General features: G+C 44.5%; 1 protein-coding gene across 9 annotated transcripts in view; it reads right to left on the bottom strand.

The window, feature by feature from the left end:
• Nucleotides 1-14,111, bottom strand: part of LOC308475860 (uncharacterized protein) — a 228,793-nt gene extending 214,682 nt beyond the window's left edge. For 2 of the 9 annotated variants that reach the window (XR_013985408.1, XR_013985409.1), the window contains exons 1-5: nt 14,005-14,109; nt 12,060-12,124; nt 10,865-11,008; nt 3,575-3,635; nt 2,506-2,652 (exon numbers count right to left, since the gene is read on the bottom strand). The gene's annotated coding sequence lies outside the window, so the exon portion shown is untranslated. Of the gene's footprint in view, nt 1-297; nt 1,553-1,767; nt 1,947-2,505; nt 2,653-3,574; nt 3,636-10,864; nt 11,009-12,059; nt 12,125-14,004 lie in introns of those variants that run through there. The other 7 variants (XR_013985410.1, XR_013985411.1, XR_013985413.1 and 4 more) reach the window with 6 other exon arrangements.
• Between the last annotated feature and the right edge of the window lie 1,727 nt (nt 14,112-15,838).

Below are 15,838 nucleotides of genomic sequence, written 5' to 3'. Positions count from 1 at the left end.
GGTTGTCCTTGGGTATGCATCATTAACTATAATTGGATTGTAGAAATATACTCTGGTTTTCAACTAAGGCTGAACCATGGGCATAGCTAAGATTTATTTTAGGGGGGCGGGCTTTAAGTTGGGGAGGGCAGAACTGAGTTATCTGCAATATAATTGGTCAGTTAGTTAAGCTCAGCAACTTTTTGCGGCAATCTCCCCTAAAAACAACTTTTTGCGCCCCGCTGATAGCACTACAATGTCAAAACTGGCAAAAGAGGTTTCTTGCTATTGAGCATGTCTTTATTTTTAATAAACAAATAAATAATAAAAACAAATGTTGCCAATGTGTCATAGTGAGAATAGACTTATTGAAGTCTGTTTATTTCAGTGGGTCTACACCTAGTATGACTAACAATGAATATCACCCATACTGGCTATTTATGTTATCAGTGTCTCTCTACATATTGCCCAGATCATGAGGCCAGCCTTTTAGGAAGGTGAAATCCCTTTAAAAAGGTTGACTATTCTAACAGTTACAGTATCAATATGTTATCATGCTTTCTCAAGATATGTTCCTCTAAATATGGCTAGTAACAATTTCTCTGTGTTCAAGAACTAAGCCGTTCTGTAACATGTTTGGGGAAATTTAACACAAATGGGATGATAGGAGAAAACTGCAACCCTGACCCTAAACCACCAGAGGACACCCTGGTATCACTATGGTGAAGTCTTGACTTTCTAGTACTGTATATGAACCAAAACACCTAGTGTGGATAGGCATTGTTTCATATAGGTATGACCTTACTCAGGGAGCAATGGAGGTAAGTCAGGGTCTTTCTAGAATGGCACTCCCTGAAATAGGATAGCAAGTAACTGTTCAGTGAGGAGGCTTTTCTAGAACAGTCACTAGCTTTTTAATTCCTAATCTGAAAAAGCCTATACCTACCTTTCATCCCAATCTTTTTTTTATCCTACGAGTCTTACATCCAAGTATGTCTTGCATCGGATTATTATGAATACACATGACCTATGCACAAGACTTATGCCAAAATATGCAGCAGTTCTCGTGTCTTAAAACAAATCTTGGGAATCTATTTCAATTTAACATTCGGATTTAAATATAGATTTTGCAAAATTGCCATGAAAATAAGTAGTTTTCACCAAGTCATATTTCACATCATAATTAATCTTTAGACCTTCAGCTTTTGCAGCCTTCAAATCAATTTAAGTAAATCTGTACTTGCAGCAAATTCATTAATTTTCAATCCTGTGCAAGTTTCATTTCCGCACTACTTAGACTGACAAATTCAGATATAATGCCAAAGTGGAAGTGTTATATTAAATCTGTATCGCTGACTGAATAATAATCATGTTTAGCAAAGAAAAGCAACATCTGTGAAACTCTGGAGCCACCAACTGTTCATATTCTGCAACAGCTAGTCTGCTTTCCCACTCAATAGTAGTAGATACAGCAAACGTTTAGATGTTAAGGCTGATGCCTTAACAGAGGTGCCTTGCGATCAGCAACAATGTCACAAACTGCTTTCTTAGAACTTATCCACTACAGTGGTACCTCAGGTTAAGTACTTAATTCGTTCTGGAGATCTGTACTTAACCTGAAACGGTTCTTAACCTGAAGCACCACTTTAGCTAATGGGGCCTCCTGCTGCCGCCGCGCCGCCGGAGCACAATTTCTGTTCTTATCCTGAAGCAAAGTTCTTAACCTGAAGCACTATTTCTGGGTTAGCGGAGTCTGTAACCTGAAGCGTATGTAACCCGAGGTACCACTGTATGTGCCCACACTTTTCCTTGATCTTTCAGGTCAGGCCCAAATCCAGATGGAGAAGATTGGTATGTGGCCAGAGAGGATGTCCTATATTGCCCTGGTTCCCTGTTGCCTCTGACACATCTGGGTCTTTCCAAAGAAATCCTCTTGACCCATGCTTGTTTGTTGCTTACATCGGTAGCTGGAAGAATAGATCAAGGAGTGGAAGAGTCCTTTTCTATTACTCACTATCCTTATGCAGAGCCAAAGCTACGGGGGGGGGGGGCTAGCCGAACTTTTTGCCCCAGATGAAGCATCTAGAGGGGTACCATTGAGGCTCCCAGCCTGTGTGTGTATGCAAATGTGCATGGGGGGGCAAACTGGGTCTTTGACGCAGGTGAAATAAAGCCTAGTTTCACCCCTGCCTAATGCCGCTTAACCACAGAGGTGGCTTCTGTGTGGGCACTATAGTAAGACTGAATCACATCATCACTTCATCTGTAAGCCGCCTTTCCATAGTTCAAATCATGGTCAAAGTGGCTTACAACACTGAAAAGATAATAAGTGATAAATAAAACACATCAAAAAGTACATAGCTATAATTGATCTATTTGCACATAAATCATTATAAGATACAAAAATAAAGATACAAATATCAATAACAGCAACAAAAAAATTCCCAGCAAACCACCCTAAAAACCCCAGCCCACATGTTTTTCAGCAGTGTCAGCTTTTGCAGCCGGATTCACTTAGGGACCCACCCTTTCAGGACGGGTGGGAGAAAGTCAGCAAAGCAGGGAACAGGTATTCCAGAACTCACAGCCAAATGGTCTCTGACTTCTTTAGCAACCTCTGCTTTTGTAGCTAGAGTGAGTTCAAATGTCTTATTCTAGACTTAGAACTGCTACCTGAAAACAAGAGAAAAATAATCGTTCACTACCATGTTGAATTTTCCACTGATTGGCATCTACAAAACATCTAGGGTTGTTTTGTAAACTCAGGTGACATAAGGGAATGTGCCCACTGTCACCTACTTTTTCATTTGTTTGGTGGTCTGGAGGAAGGCTTCAAGTTGATAGGCATTATACTATTATCCAGTCCTGGAGTTTATATTAAGACAGCCCTAACCCTTTAAGAGCCACCACCAGATGGCCAAGGAAATGGAAATGTATTATCAATGGGGATTCAAAAGGACCCAGTCACATGTGTCACAAAGGCTTGTGTATTCACTTAGTGAGGCACAATTGTCTTGTTAGAGGCATGTGATTTTTCAGATTGCAATTTATTTGGCTGAGGCTTCCAACATAACAATTGCAGGTGACTTCTGGACCAGCACAAACAAGAGATCACACAGTATATTCTCATTTTTAGAGATAGAACTGTGGGATTGGAGCTCAGCCACTCTTCCCTTTAGATCCTGACACCTTCTCCTGCTGCAGGAGCAGAGGTAGGGGAATATTTATCAAGTAAGTAAGGCCCTAAGTATATTCACAGCTCTAACAGTCCCCCACTCCCCTGTAAGACTAAATTATCTGTAACAGTTGAAGTGGATCGTAAGAGAATACTGGGAAGACACAAATTATTCTCATTACTGTCTGTATGTTGCATTTCTACAGTGAAAATGTAGTTAGCTTGAGATTTAGACATGCCTTGATGCCAACAGTTCATGCACACATTGAATCCCAAACGAAGTATTCTTCTATGGTACCAATCACTATGTGACACACACAGAGTGAGGAAAAGAGGGGGTACAGCAAAAATTCAGCCTTCCTGTGCATCATTTACTAGAGCAGCAATTTGTAAACACTCTGTGACATCAAGGCCACTCACCCAATGGCTAGGGAGGATTCAGATTTCACCACTTTCTTCAGGTTTTGTCCTCTCCGGTTTACTGCATTTATTGGCAAAAAAAGAAAAAATATATGAAAAGGTGTATTTTAAATTTTGTACTTCATGCATATACCAGCTTTCTGAATCACACCAACTGAATCCAGAAATAGAGGTAATCCAATACCATGTCTTGTACTCAGTTTTCAGTTTGCAAATAAAGTGGTACCTCAGATAAAAAACTTAATTCGTTCTGGAGGTCCGTTCTTAACCTGAAACTGTTCTTAACCTGAGGTACCACTTTAGCTAATGGGGCCTCCGGCTGCTTCCGCATCTGTTCTCATCCTGAAGCAAAGTTCTTAACCCAACGTACTATTTCCAGGTTAGCCGAGTCTGTAACCTGGAGCGTCTGTAACCTGAGGTACCACTGTACAGCTATTCACATAATGGTATTCCAATCTGTGGCTGTGTTCAGTTTGTGAAGTTACTGCCACAGCCCAATTTTCTAAGATCAGTTTGCCCTTGCTGCTTTCTGTGCATGTGTGACTACAGGTAGAGATTAAAGGGCCCTAATAAAAAAATCTAGCTGCTAATGACGACTGTATTACAAGTTGTTTTGCTTATTATGCAAGTGCTTAAACTCTGTTTATTCTCTGCCAGGACACAACACACCATTAGCATGGAGGAGGATTTGCTTTCCATGGAAGTTGGTTCGCATTGGGCAGAAGGCAAGGAGCCCAACAGTAGGTGGCACCAGAACCAATGACAGGCAGAGCCAAGTGAGGGTAGTTTTTGCCCCCTCCTCCTTCCTCCTGAGTTCTAAGAAGACAAAACTGACACTGAGGAGTAGGAAACTGAATGTCAATGCCATGCCCAAACTTAAATAAGGAGGCAGTCAGGTGGGAGCTGGCCGAGGGAATCTGGCGATACTGGAGCAGCACCCTATTTCCCCTCATGGACCACCTTCATTGTTTGCTTATGTATGTTAATGAAACCAATTTCAGCATCTTTATCAAGACAATATTGCATGTCTTTTTTAAATGCAGCCTACTATTTACATATGTAAAGCCTTCAATAAAATTGCTTTAAATCACAAGCCTAAGGTTGGCGATTATTCTGCTTAGTCACTGAACTGAGGTAGAACGTACTGATTTGACTTGCAGGGCGGGACTAGAACGCTTGCTAATGGTACTTCCCTATTCTCAGATAAATAGCCGAAGCTCTGAAAGACCTTCTGGCTTTGGAACAATTTAGCAAAACCAACCGGAGGAGGGGGCGCAATGGCAGTATCTGGTTAATTCCTTTGAGAAGGGTACATTTCCCAACCAGCTTCCCTTGCAAGGAAGATAACTTAAGTGTCTTTTTTTGTTACAGCTCTTGCACGAGATAATTTTTCAGCTGCACTTTCTCTTCTCTCCACACCCCAACAAGGTAAGTTTGATTTTGTGGTTAAGAACTACAGGTTGGAATCTAAACTAAAAGCAATCTTCCTTGTTTTTATGTGTATTGTCACAAGTAGGTTTTATGTAATTAGACCATTTAGAAATGTGGCACTATCCAAAAAAGTCACTAGCTCCACACATTCAATGGGATACTGGCACAGAATTCTTACTTAAGAGGAAGAATTGAATTTGGAATGCTTTGTTGTAAACTTCTTGTATGCTTGTACAGTATAGCAAGTCTTAGGAGCGCAGATTCCCTCTGAGTGTGCTAACAGACTGGTCTGCAAAATCTATGTGCCCATTTCAGAGAATAGTATTTGCAGAATGCCCTTCAGCTCCAGGCAGTTATACTATGGAGTGTTGCAAGGCACAATTTTATCTCCATTGTTGTTGTTTTTTTTACATGCTGCTGCTAGCAGCATTAATTAGATTTAGGGCAGGGTGTCAACAGCATTCTCAGCTCTTTTTCCCCACATCTGAATCTGGAGAAACCCTTGAACGTAATGGCGAGATGGATGAGGGAAAATAAGCTGAACTAAAGTCCTTGGAAGACAGGTGTTGTAGGTTTCCATGTCTGGCATTTTGGCACATTGCCGGCCATGGATATCAAAATTCCCCTAAAGGAGCAGGCTTATAGACTGTGGTGGGCCACTCGTGTTTTGTTTTGCGACTGGAAGACTAGGTCGCCTTGCTGGTTATGAGCGCCTTTTACCAGCTTTGGCTGGTACAGCAGCTGTAGCCATTTCTGGACTGGGAGAACTTGGATCATAGTAGCCCAGGAAATAATTGCAAGAGCGGATTACTGAGGTGCACTCTACTAGTTAGTGTAGAATGCTGCAGCATGACTGCTGACAGAGTAAGACCGTCAGCATCTTAACACCCCTGCTCAGAGATGTGCACTGGCTGCCAGTTTGTCACTGGGCCAAATTCAACAGCTTGAGACCATTTACCTGGCAAGACTATCTGGGGTTCTGTGTGGAAGATACATGATTAAAGACTGCAATTGAAATGTGATTCCACTGTTTCAGTAGGTGGTACTAAAAGGGCCTTTCCTTACCCAAATGATCCACTCAAACACTTGAATCTGCAGAACTAAGTGTTTTTCAAGTGCCACATTTCTGTATTGCTTTTGGAAGGAACTGAGCTTGACAGCACCTAGTCTGGAATTCCTTGCCTATTAACACGAAGGTTTTTGCTACCTACTTAAAAAAAAAATCTTATACAAGCCCTACTCAATATACAAAGTGGGCATGCATTTTATTATGTAATTTTAAAATATATTTTTATTTTTTAGGCTTTTTTTCTATTCACTTAATTGATTAGTAGCAGCAGCAAACATTTACCACACTTGACTGGCCACCAGAAAGCACCTGTTAGGCCATGGCATAATTGGCTGGATTATAACCTGCTAGAAGGCGAAGTCAGTTAACTCTAAATTTCTCTAAGAGTGGTCATTTTTTGCCACTTCCTCAGTGTATCAAAATCTGCTCTGGACAGGATCCAGCACCCTCCAGAACAATGCAGGAATAAGGTTGGAGAGCCTAATCAGCAGCAATTGCCTTGTTTTCTCCACTGTATGCGGCTATTATTTTTGCATTGCAAAGTGTGGGTACAACCAATTAAATATTACCTACCATTGTTGTTTTGATGAATTAGGGAAGAAGTTTATTTCTAACATGTCTGATTAGTTGATTTACTTTTAACCTATAGCTTCCTTACTAAGAGATGTGTGCTTTCGGAGTCTTGCTACAAAGATCACAATGAGCCTGAGCTATTCAATGTACATTAAGCCTGAACAATATTCAGCTACATTGGCACATCTTTCTTAAATAAGTCTTTCCTATTTAACATAAGATTTGCAAGCATTCAACCCAAGTTGCCACAACAGAAGCAATGCTGTAGCTTGAACAGAAGGAACCAAAGCAATTGCCGCGATTTCAAGCCAATGGTTGGAGCCCCAGGTAAAGCTCACATCCCATCACAAATGGCCTCACCTAAGGGCTTGCTGAATGGGGTGGCTGTTGCAGAATTCCCTAAAATTGTGCAGAGCATTCCTGCTTTCCCCATCCAGCAGGTTCCCATTGACGATCAGAAAATGGCTTTTCCCCAACCGTATACCTGTATCTCTCTTAACTGGTGTACTATAATAGTGTTTGGTCTAAAGCACAGCACACATCTTCTTAGGATGCTGGACACTGATGTGGTGTCAAAATACTTATAGCTGGGTATAAATTTAACTATTTTATTAAATGTTTTTTCTTCAGTAAAAACCTTTGACTTGAGTGTACTGCATAAATTGTAGCAATAATTTGATGGCAACAGAACCATTTGCAAATTTGTCTTTTCTTTAGTAGCATGTTTTCCAGCAGCAAAATGGCATGGCAGTGAGATTGTCAAAATACAAGTGGCATAGCAGATGCTGAATCTGAGCATAGCCTGAGAAAAAGCTTTATGTGCATGAGGTTCCAGATTTAATTCCCGTTATCTCCCATTTAAGAAGCATCTTAGAGCTGGAGAACACTCCTCTGCTTGAGACTAGAGCGCTGCTACAGTGGAGTAAAAAGTATGGTTAGGTGAACCAATTGTCTTAATGTAACACAACTGTTTACAGTGGTACCTCAGGTTAAGAACCTAATTCGTTCTGGAGGTCTTTTCTTAACCTGAAACTCTTCTTAACCTGAGGTACCACTTTAGCTAATGGGGCCTCCAGCTGCTGCCGCCGCACGATTTCTGTTCTCATCTGAAGAAAAGTTCTTAACCAAGTTCTTAACCAGAAGTACTATTTCTGGGTTAGCAGAGTCTGTAACCTGAAGCATCTGTAACCCGAAGTATCACTGTAGTTTAAAAATACCTACCTACAAATCCCTTAAACTGTACCCATTACTATCATACATGACATTATGCTTTTTTTTTTTTTTACACAACACTAATAGGGATGGAGGAAATGCAACTCAAAGACATATATATATTAAGTTTCTATTGAATAAGCATTATTTTGTTAGCAAATATAGCCCTGAACTGAATTTTTATTTGGACATTTAGCGTTCAATAAAGTGAACTTGCATAGTTCCTTTGCCTGACTGAAAGTAGCATGAAGGCTATTTATCTGCAACTAGAGTGCCTGGTTGGTTACTTGTAGCAACCAGTTAGAATGCCCACTTGTTCAAGTTGATTTAGAATCAACATCTTATTAATTAACAACTTCCCTTTGACTTTTTTGAGGGGGATATGCTAGCAGTTAAAAGTACAGTGGTACCTAGGTTTAAGAACAGCTTATTTTATGAACAACTTGGATTAAGAACACTGCAAACCCGGAAGTAGGTGTTATGGTTTGCAAACTTTGCCTTGGAAGCAGAACATGTTCTGCTTCCTGTTGAGTGTGCTCCATTTGTAAACTGAGTAGCCCGCTGCTATGGGAATGCATGCCTCGGTTTAAGAACGCTTTGGTTTAAGAATGGACTTCCGGAATGGATTAAGTTCATAAACCAAGGTACCACTGTATTCTGTTTCACTGGTCATAGCATTGCCAAGATAATCTAACAGACATGCGGACAATAAGGGACAAAGCAGTGTCATACTGTTGCAATGCCACTTTCTCTATTTTGCCAGAACCTTAAGCAAATACCAGAGTTACCAGAGTACAGTGCTGCCTTAAACTAAAAATCTAGGATTGCTCATACATAAACCCATTAGGTAAAAACATAAAATGTTTATTTTTGAATCTTCTATAACTTAAGCATGCAATCACAACAGATTTTCTATTAAAGTTTATTTCCCCTCAATTTAAATACCATATAATAACTATTAGAATGTTATAACGCTAACAAATGCAGTTGTTTCAATTAAATTCAACAAAGATACTTTGCTTAAGTATGTTACGTACAGCAAGAGGTGATAGTATTTCATATTTTCATACCGAGAAGGAATTACTTTATGTATTCTGTATTAAGAGAATACCCTTAATCCAGTGTTAGGTTAACTACCACCAAGCTAGTAATACATTGCATCTGCTTCACTTGCTCCCAGATTGAACAGCAAAGAAAAGCACCTATCCAAGTACTGTAAATTTTTCGTCCTTAAGTTTACCAACTACCTTAAATAATTAGTGATCTACACTTTCAAAGTATGCTGCCATTTAATTAATCCTAAACCTAGTATACTCAAAATGATTTATGGTTTATTTCATACAGAGCGATTTATTCACATCACTACTTATCCAACATCCCATTTAACACTCTTTACCTTTGCCACACACGCGGCATTTTTTCCTTGAAAAAGCAAAGCTCCAAACCACAAATGACCTTAAGTCAAGTTGCAGTTAAGGGTGCGTAATATAAATTTGAGTATTAGCAGCAAGGTCAAATTATAGTTGGGACTGTTTTAGTAATGCTTCCAAACCTATCAAAGAACTTGCGGTCAATACATGCACACATTCCACATGGCTAGAAAACTGTAAGCAGCAATCCAATCCTAAATAATTACGGAAGAATCATGTGTTGTATTACAAGATCAGGGGGATAATCCTGATTCAATATTTGGTGGGATGATTTTAGGATGAAGTGGATTTCAAGAGCTGGAATGCTTCTCGCTCAACTAGCATCAAGTCTCCAACCCTGGATTAGTGGAGGATACATGGGTGTAACTTGCTTGATCTGGCACAGCAGAGGCTAGTGTAAGCCCCTAAAAGGGGACATTCCAGGGGAGAAAGGCTGGATCCTAGATTTGTTCAACTCTGTTAACGTGACACTGCAACTCAGCATTAAACACTATGCTAAAAGCTAGTTCTCCTTCTGCAAGGTTTAGGTGGAGCTGCTGCAAGCAACCTCACTGCCCAGCAGGGTTTTGATGTGGTGCAAGTTTAAGTAGCTTTACACAAGCTCGCTTTATGCCAGTTTCTTGTGCGTTAGTTTGCACTCACAGTAGTTTAGTATCTAAGCATACTTTATTTCAGTGTTTTTCATTGCAAAGGAAAATGTACTTTTAGTAATTAAGGAAAGTCTTAATTAAGAGGAATTTAAAAATTCATTGTAGCATTTAAAACTACTTTGGACATGGCTCCATCTTTTAGTGTAGTTATAAAATTAAGCTTACGTACATGGTAAATTTTATTATTTGAGGTACTCTCCATAGTCTAAATTGTGACTTCAACAATTTAAATTTTGGCTGATGGTAACTATGGTTTTGAGTTAAATTTACAAAGTTCCACAAAAGTACAGTGGTACCTCGGGTTAAGTGCCGTATTTTTCGCTCTATAACACGCACCCAACCATAACACGCACATAGTTTTTAGAGGAGGAAAATCCGTAGGCATGCCACCCATAGGCATTCCCTCCATAACACGCACAGACATTTCCACTTACTTTCTAGGAGGAAAAAAGTGAGTGTTATGGTGCAAAAAATACGGTACTTAATTCGTTCCGGAGGTCCATTCTTAACCTGAAACTGTTCTTAACCTGAAACACCACTTTAGCTAATGGGGCCTCCCGCTGCCGCCAGAGCACAATTTCTGTTCTCATCCTGAAGCAAACTTCTTAACCCAAGGTACTATTTCTGGGTTAGCAGAGTCTGTAACCTGAAGCGTATGTAACCCAAGGTAACACTGTAAAGGCCTCTAACAGTTTATGACAATACAGTATCAGATACAAAAAAAGATATAAAGGATGACCAGTATTTGCAAGTTACTATTTTTTCTTGAAGCTTGTAACAGCACTTTTTCTGCATATATTATGGAATTTAATTATATCCATGCAAATATCACACAGCATGTAATTATTGACTAAATCTTATGAACCCATGTGCTGAGGCAGTGGCTTCTAACAGCCATATCAAAGAACGAGAGGATATTTCATACCCCCATCCTGACATTCTCTCCTCACTCTTGACATAGGAAGGCTGCCAAGCATGTGCCACTGCTCCCATGTAATGTGTTTTGGTAGGTGCTTTGAAAAACTGGACTGGAAAACGTCCGATTGTTTCAGCTGCTGTGGCACAGTATCTATGGTAGATAATACATCAATTAAATTTCAGTAACAAATAAAAACACCTGTTTTGATTTTGGAGTACAAAGTTGGTGATTTATTTAACACTATCATTTACAGGTTATGCAAGTTGCTTTGTGTGGCAAAACTTTACTGATTTTACAAGGAGAATTTTGAAAACAGTAATTGATATACCACAAACATGGAACAGTACAACCATGTTACTCCACTCAAACACAGCAAGCAATGGGAAACTATTCCATTGCTAACTGTTCTGTGTTGCTCCAGGACCATCAGCTGAGAAGGAAAGTTGTTCCAGGCTCTAGCCCCACCAACCTCAACAGGCCGGGACAAGTGCAATACCACTGACACACACAGCATTGCAACTTATCCCAACCTGTGTAGAAAGGGGTACAACCTATCGCTTATTCATTGATTTTTCACTGCCACAGTCAGTTTTGCATGGATTTGCACAGCAGAGTATCATACAGCTGGATGCAAACCTGCAAAACTAACCAGAGTACAGTGTTCAACAGACACATAGAAAAGCAGAACACAGGAAAAATCTGGGTGAAACTGAGGTTCTACAGCTTGTAGAACTTCAAGTGCTCCTAATGCAGTAGATTATGAATCACTACCTGCACTATAAGCACTTTAGCGCTACAGAAGCTGTTTTGACTGCTCTTCTGGAGACCTATGTTAACTTAAAAGTGAAATCATTAAAATGTTGATATGTAGACAATAACAGGCCACAATCAGTTTTGCATAGATTTGCACAACTACATTCTTCTTGTAGTGCAACTATGCAAAACTAACAGAGGACTGCAAAACATTACTAGATTTTTTATTCAGTGTGAATGACTAGGTGAAAATACAACTTCTTATGCCAGAAGGAGCACTTAGGGCAGTAGATGCTAATCTACTTCACTATCTGCACTAGATGCACCTTAGAACAAAAAGCAGTCACCATGTGGCGGCCATTACAGAGTAACTTTCCAAAACCTTTGCTGCAGTTGCCAGCATAATGCTACAAGTGCCTTCACTGCAGTAGGTTCTATATATCACTACCTGCACTGTAAGCACTTTGACATTACTCTGGCATGAAGAGGATGTTCTCATTTCCAAAGCTTCACCTGGCAAAAAAAGAAAAAAAGTTCTATTAATATCCAGTATTAGCAGGTTTTTCAATAGTAACAATGGTAACAAATCTGCACCAGATGAGGCCTACCTCTGTTGGTTTTTCATCTACCACTCTCTAAACTACTAAATGATCATGAAGAACAATAATTCAGTTACCAAGATTAGAACTATGGCCAGCATAATGTGTAAGTAAAGTGGAAGGCAATTTTATCATAGTGGGATGCTGTTGATTTGTTTTAGAAAACAGGAGATTAAATAACCATGCATGAGCATGTTCTTACCAATGTGTATCAAGGCATTATTAAATAGCAATTGTTGTGAAACAAAGTGCTTAAAGACTTCAAAATCCCATAGCTAAAAAAGTGACTATCGACTTCCTGCTCCAATTGATATGAAATTGTTTACACCTTACCATTTGAATTAAGCTGAAGCTTTTTTAAAGCAGTTGGGAGTCTGTAAGCTATAGTTTTCTCTGAGGATCAGCACATCTCTGTCTTTCGATAGCACAATGAAACCAATTCCCTCTTTCTTGGACATGTGCATGTTCCATTTCTCCAAGTACCCAGAAAGATGCAGCGAGTCGAAAGTTACCCCCTTAGACAAAGGGAAACTTTCCTCTTGGGGGGTGGGAAATAAAATAAAATGAAAACCTACGTCCCAAACTCCTCCACGGGCCCGCTACCGCGAAGAGAGCGCAAACAAAGCAGCCTTGAGCACCCAAAGAAAACAAAACCAAGGCTCACTTTCCCCGTCGCGTGTTTCCCCTCCCCCGCCCCACCGAGCCACAATGCGCACACGGGAGAGCCCGGGTCCTTTCTCGGAGAACTACCTGTTGGTAAAAAGGCGCGGGAGCCGCCTAAGGAGCGCGGCGGCGGCAGCAGCCGCGCGGGGTCCGCGAGGGTAAAGGTGGCGGGAAGCAGATGGGGAGCACAATGGCGCCCCCGAGCCGGGCCTGCGGCTTCTCCGGAGCTTGCACGTGCTGAGCCCGCGAGGTGCCTGGGCCCAGCAGGGGCGCCAGGGGGCGCTGTGGCGGCGGGTCAGGGCTCGGCTACTGGAGCGGCGTATTTTCCCTTTTCTCGCGCGCCCCCTCCTCCTCCCCCCCTCCCGCGAGCCGGCCAGGCCCGCCGTCCCTTTACTTCCTTTATGCCCCAGGCCTGGGCCGCCCTCGCGCTGCTCTCCTCCGCCCCCTGTTCCCGAAGGGGAAACCCCCTTACCGCGCTTCTTCCCCCCCCCTCTCCCGCCTCTTGGTCTCTCCCTCTTTCCCCTCGCGGGTGGTGGCGGCGGCAACGGCGGCTCCCACATGGCCGCGGCCTAACTGGGAACAATCGGCCTCAGCACGCGCAGCCGCCGCCATGTCCCGACCCCGCCCCCCTCGGCAACATGGCGCCGCCGCCGCGGCCCCGCAACAACCGCCACCACCGCAGGGCGACTTCGCGGCGGGGGAGGGAAGCTGTCCGCTCCCTACATCCCCCGCCGCGACCCTTACCTCAAACACGCGCTCCTTCTCCGCCCCCCCCCCCGTTTTCGGCGGGAACCGAAGGGAGAAAAGAAATAGCGCGAGAGGGAAAGCGGGCGAGGAGGGGGATTAAGCCGCCTCGCACGCAGCCCCGGCCAGGGCCCCGCTGAGGCAACGGCGCCGCCCCCGCCCCTCCCACAGAACAAAAGCCCACGCGGGGAAGCGCCCCCCACCCCACCCCCAAACTTTTGAACCGCGCTTGAGGCGGCTAACGGCCGCGTGGTGAGCTCGGCCGCTCCCCCTCCTCTCTCCCCCATGTGCCCGCTTTTGTTCCGAGGAGTTGCTCGGCCCGAGCCGGCCGGGCCGCCGCCTCCTCCTCCTCCTCCTCCCCTCACCAGCCACTACCTCCATACGCACCTTCCCCGCTCGAAGTCCTTCCTTGCTCGCCGGACGCCCTGAGCGAGCGGCGAGGAAGAGCGGCGGCGGCGGCAGTTGCGAGCGGCCGCCGCGCGGCCTTTTCAAATCTCCCTCATTCCGGCCCCGCCCGCCCCCGTGCGCGCGAGCGAGGAGCCGTCGCGCGGGAGGCGCCGCCGTTACGCACGCAGAGAGAGAGAGAGGGGGGCGCGCGCGCGCCGCCTCGCCATGCGCTGCTGCTTCTCCCATCTCCGTCGCCGCCCCCGCCCCCCCCCTCGCGTTCGTTCGTTCCCTCACGGCCGCTTCTCCGGGCCGAACCCACCTCTTTCCAGTCACGGCCAATGAGGCAGAGAGCGCGCTTTCTCTCTCTCTCTTTCCCCTCACGAAGCCGAAGAAGCGGCCGCCGCAGTAGCCGCCGCGCGGGCTGTGGCGCGTGAGGGGGCTCTCGCGTAAAAGGTGGTGGTGGGTGGAGTGGGGAGGGGGAGGAACACCTCACGGCCAACCGACCAACCAACCGCCGCTCCCGTTTTCCCCGCCCCACCCCCTCTCCCCTCATAGAAGTGGCGGGAAGGAGGAGGAGGGCGGCGGCATCAGGCGAGCTGGGGAAGGGGGGGGGGAGAGAGAGAGAGAGGAGAGAACCATGTGGATAAAAGCGGAGGGGGGGTGGAGAAATGAAGGGCGGCGGCTCCCGCCTCAACGTAAATATCCACAAGCCTCCGCTCCGCCCTCATTAGCATAGAAAACAAAGTGCTTCCGAGCGCCGCGGCGGCCAATCGGGAGAGGCCGCCCCGCCCACGCCCGGCGAGGCCACGCCCCTCCCCTCCCTCCCTCCCGTTACTACTTGCTACTATTATCGCCGCTGCGCCCGCCCTTCCCACGCTAAGGCGGGAGAGGCGATTCAGTGGCAGAAGGCTATTGACTGCGCTCAAATAGCAGCAGCATCTTTTTTTTTTTTCTTTTTTGCTCCAGTGCAACATTCCCCAAGAAACGTGCCGGTTCCATGAATGAACGCAGATGCGAAAAAGGAAATAAAAAATAAAGCCCAGGCACATTCCGATCAAGAGTTGGAATCTGGAAATCGCAAGCCCCTCCAGTTTTGTTTCCGCCCTCGGTTTCGAAGGTTTTATTTAATAATAAAGATGCTCGTGCTCCCAACTGCCAGCGATGCTCGAGCTTGGAAGCGTGGGAAACGCTTGCGAGGGGAAGGGCGAACTCCTGGCTTCGCTGCAGCATCTTTGCAAGAATTAAGTGCCTTGGGTTGAGGTGCTGCTGCTGCTGCATCTCTTGCCCCGAAGCAGGCCCTCCTGGGTTAACTTCGCGATGGCTTCAGAAAGGCTTGCCGGTGGCCCCGCAAAACTTGCGAAGGCTGCTGTGCAGTTGCTTTCGTAAAAAGGTCCTTCGGCGCACAACGGCCTTGCAAGCACGATCCTAACTATGAGGTGCCAAACGCTACCTTAAACTCCCCGGAAAGTGCCTGAGGTTAGAGAAAGGGGTAGAGGTGGCTAAACCCATTTATCCCAATGGCGCTGGGAATCAGCCTGCACGGCATGGCTTCCTTTTTAGAATACGCTTTGTGTCCCAAGTTTCTTTTAAAACACACACCCATCGAAGTCACCAAAGGCCCATTTTGCAAAAGCGTGGGTGGCTACAGCGCGTAACAACGCAGCGCCTGGAGGAGAAACCAGGTTACTCCGGAGTAAGCTCCCTCCTGGGGTGGAGTGGGGGGAAGAAGAGGCGGGTGGTGGTTCTTTATTTGGTGAATGGGGGGGGGGGGGTAGGCGGAGGGGCTTGCTAAGCTCCTGCAAGAGGAAGGCAGAGAAGCGGGGGGAGGGGATGC

Source organism: Podarcis pityusensis, assembly GCF_964106645.2.
Source record: "Podarcis pityusensis genome assembly, chromosome: 4".
In the NCBI taxonomy this organism is placed as follows: Eukaryota; Metazoa; Chordata; class Lepidosauria; order Squamata; family Lacertidae; genus Podarcis; species Podarcis pityusensis.
This window is presented reverse-complemented; position numbering and strand designations above follow the sequence as displayed.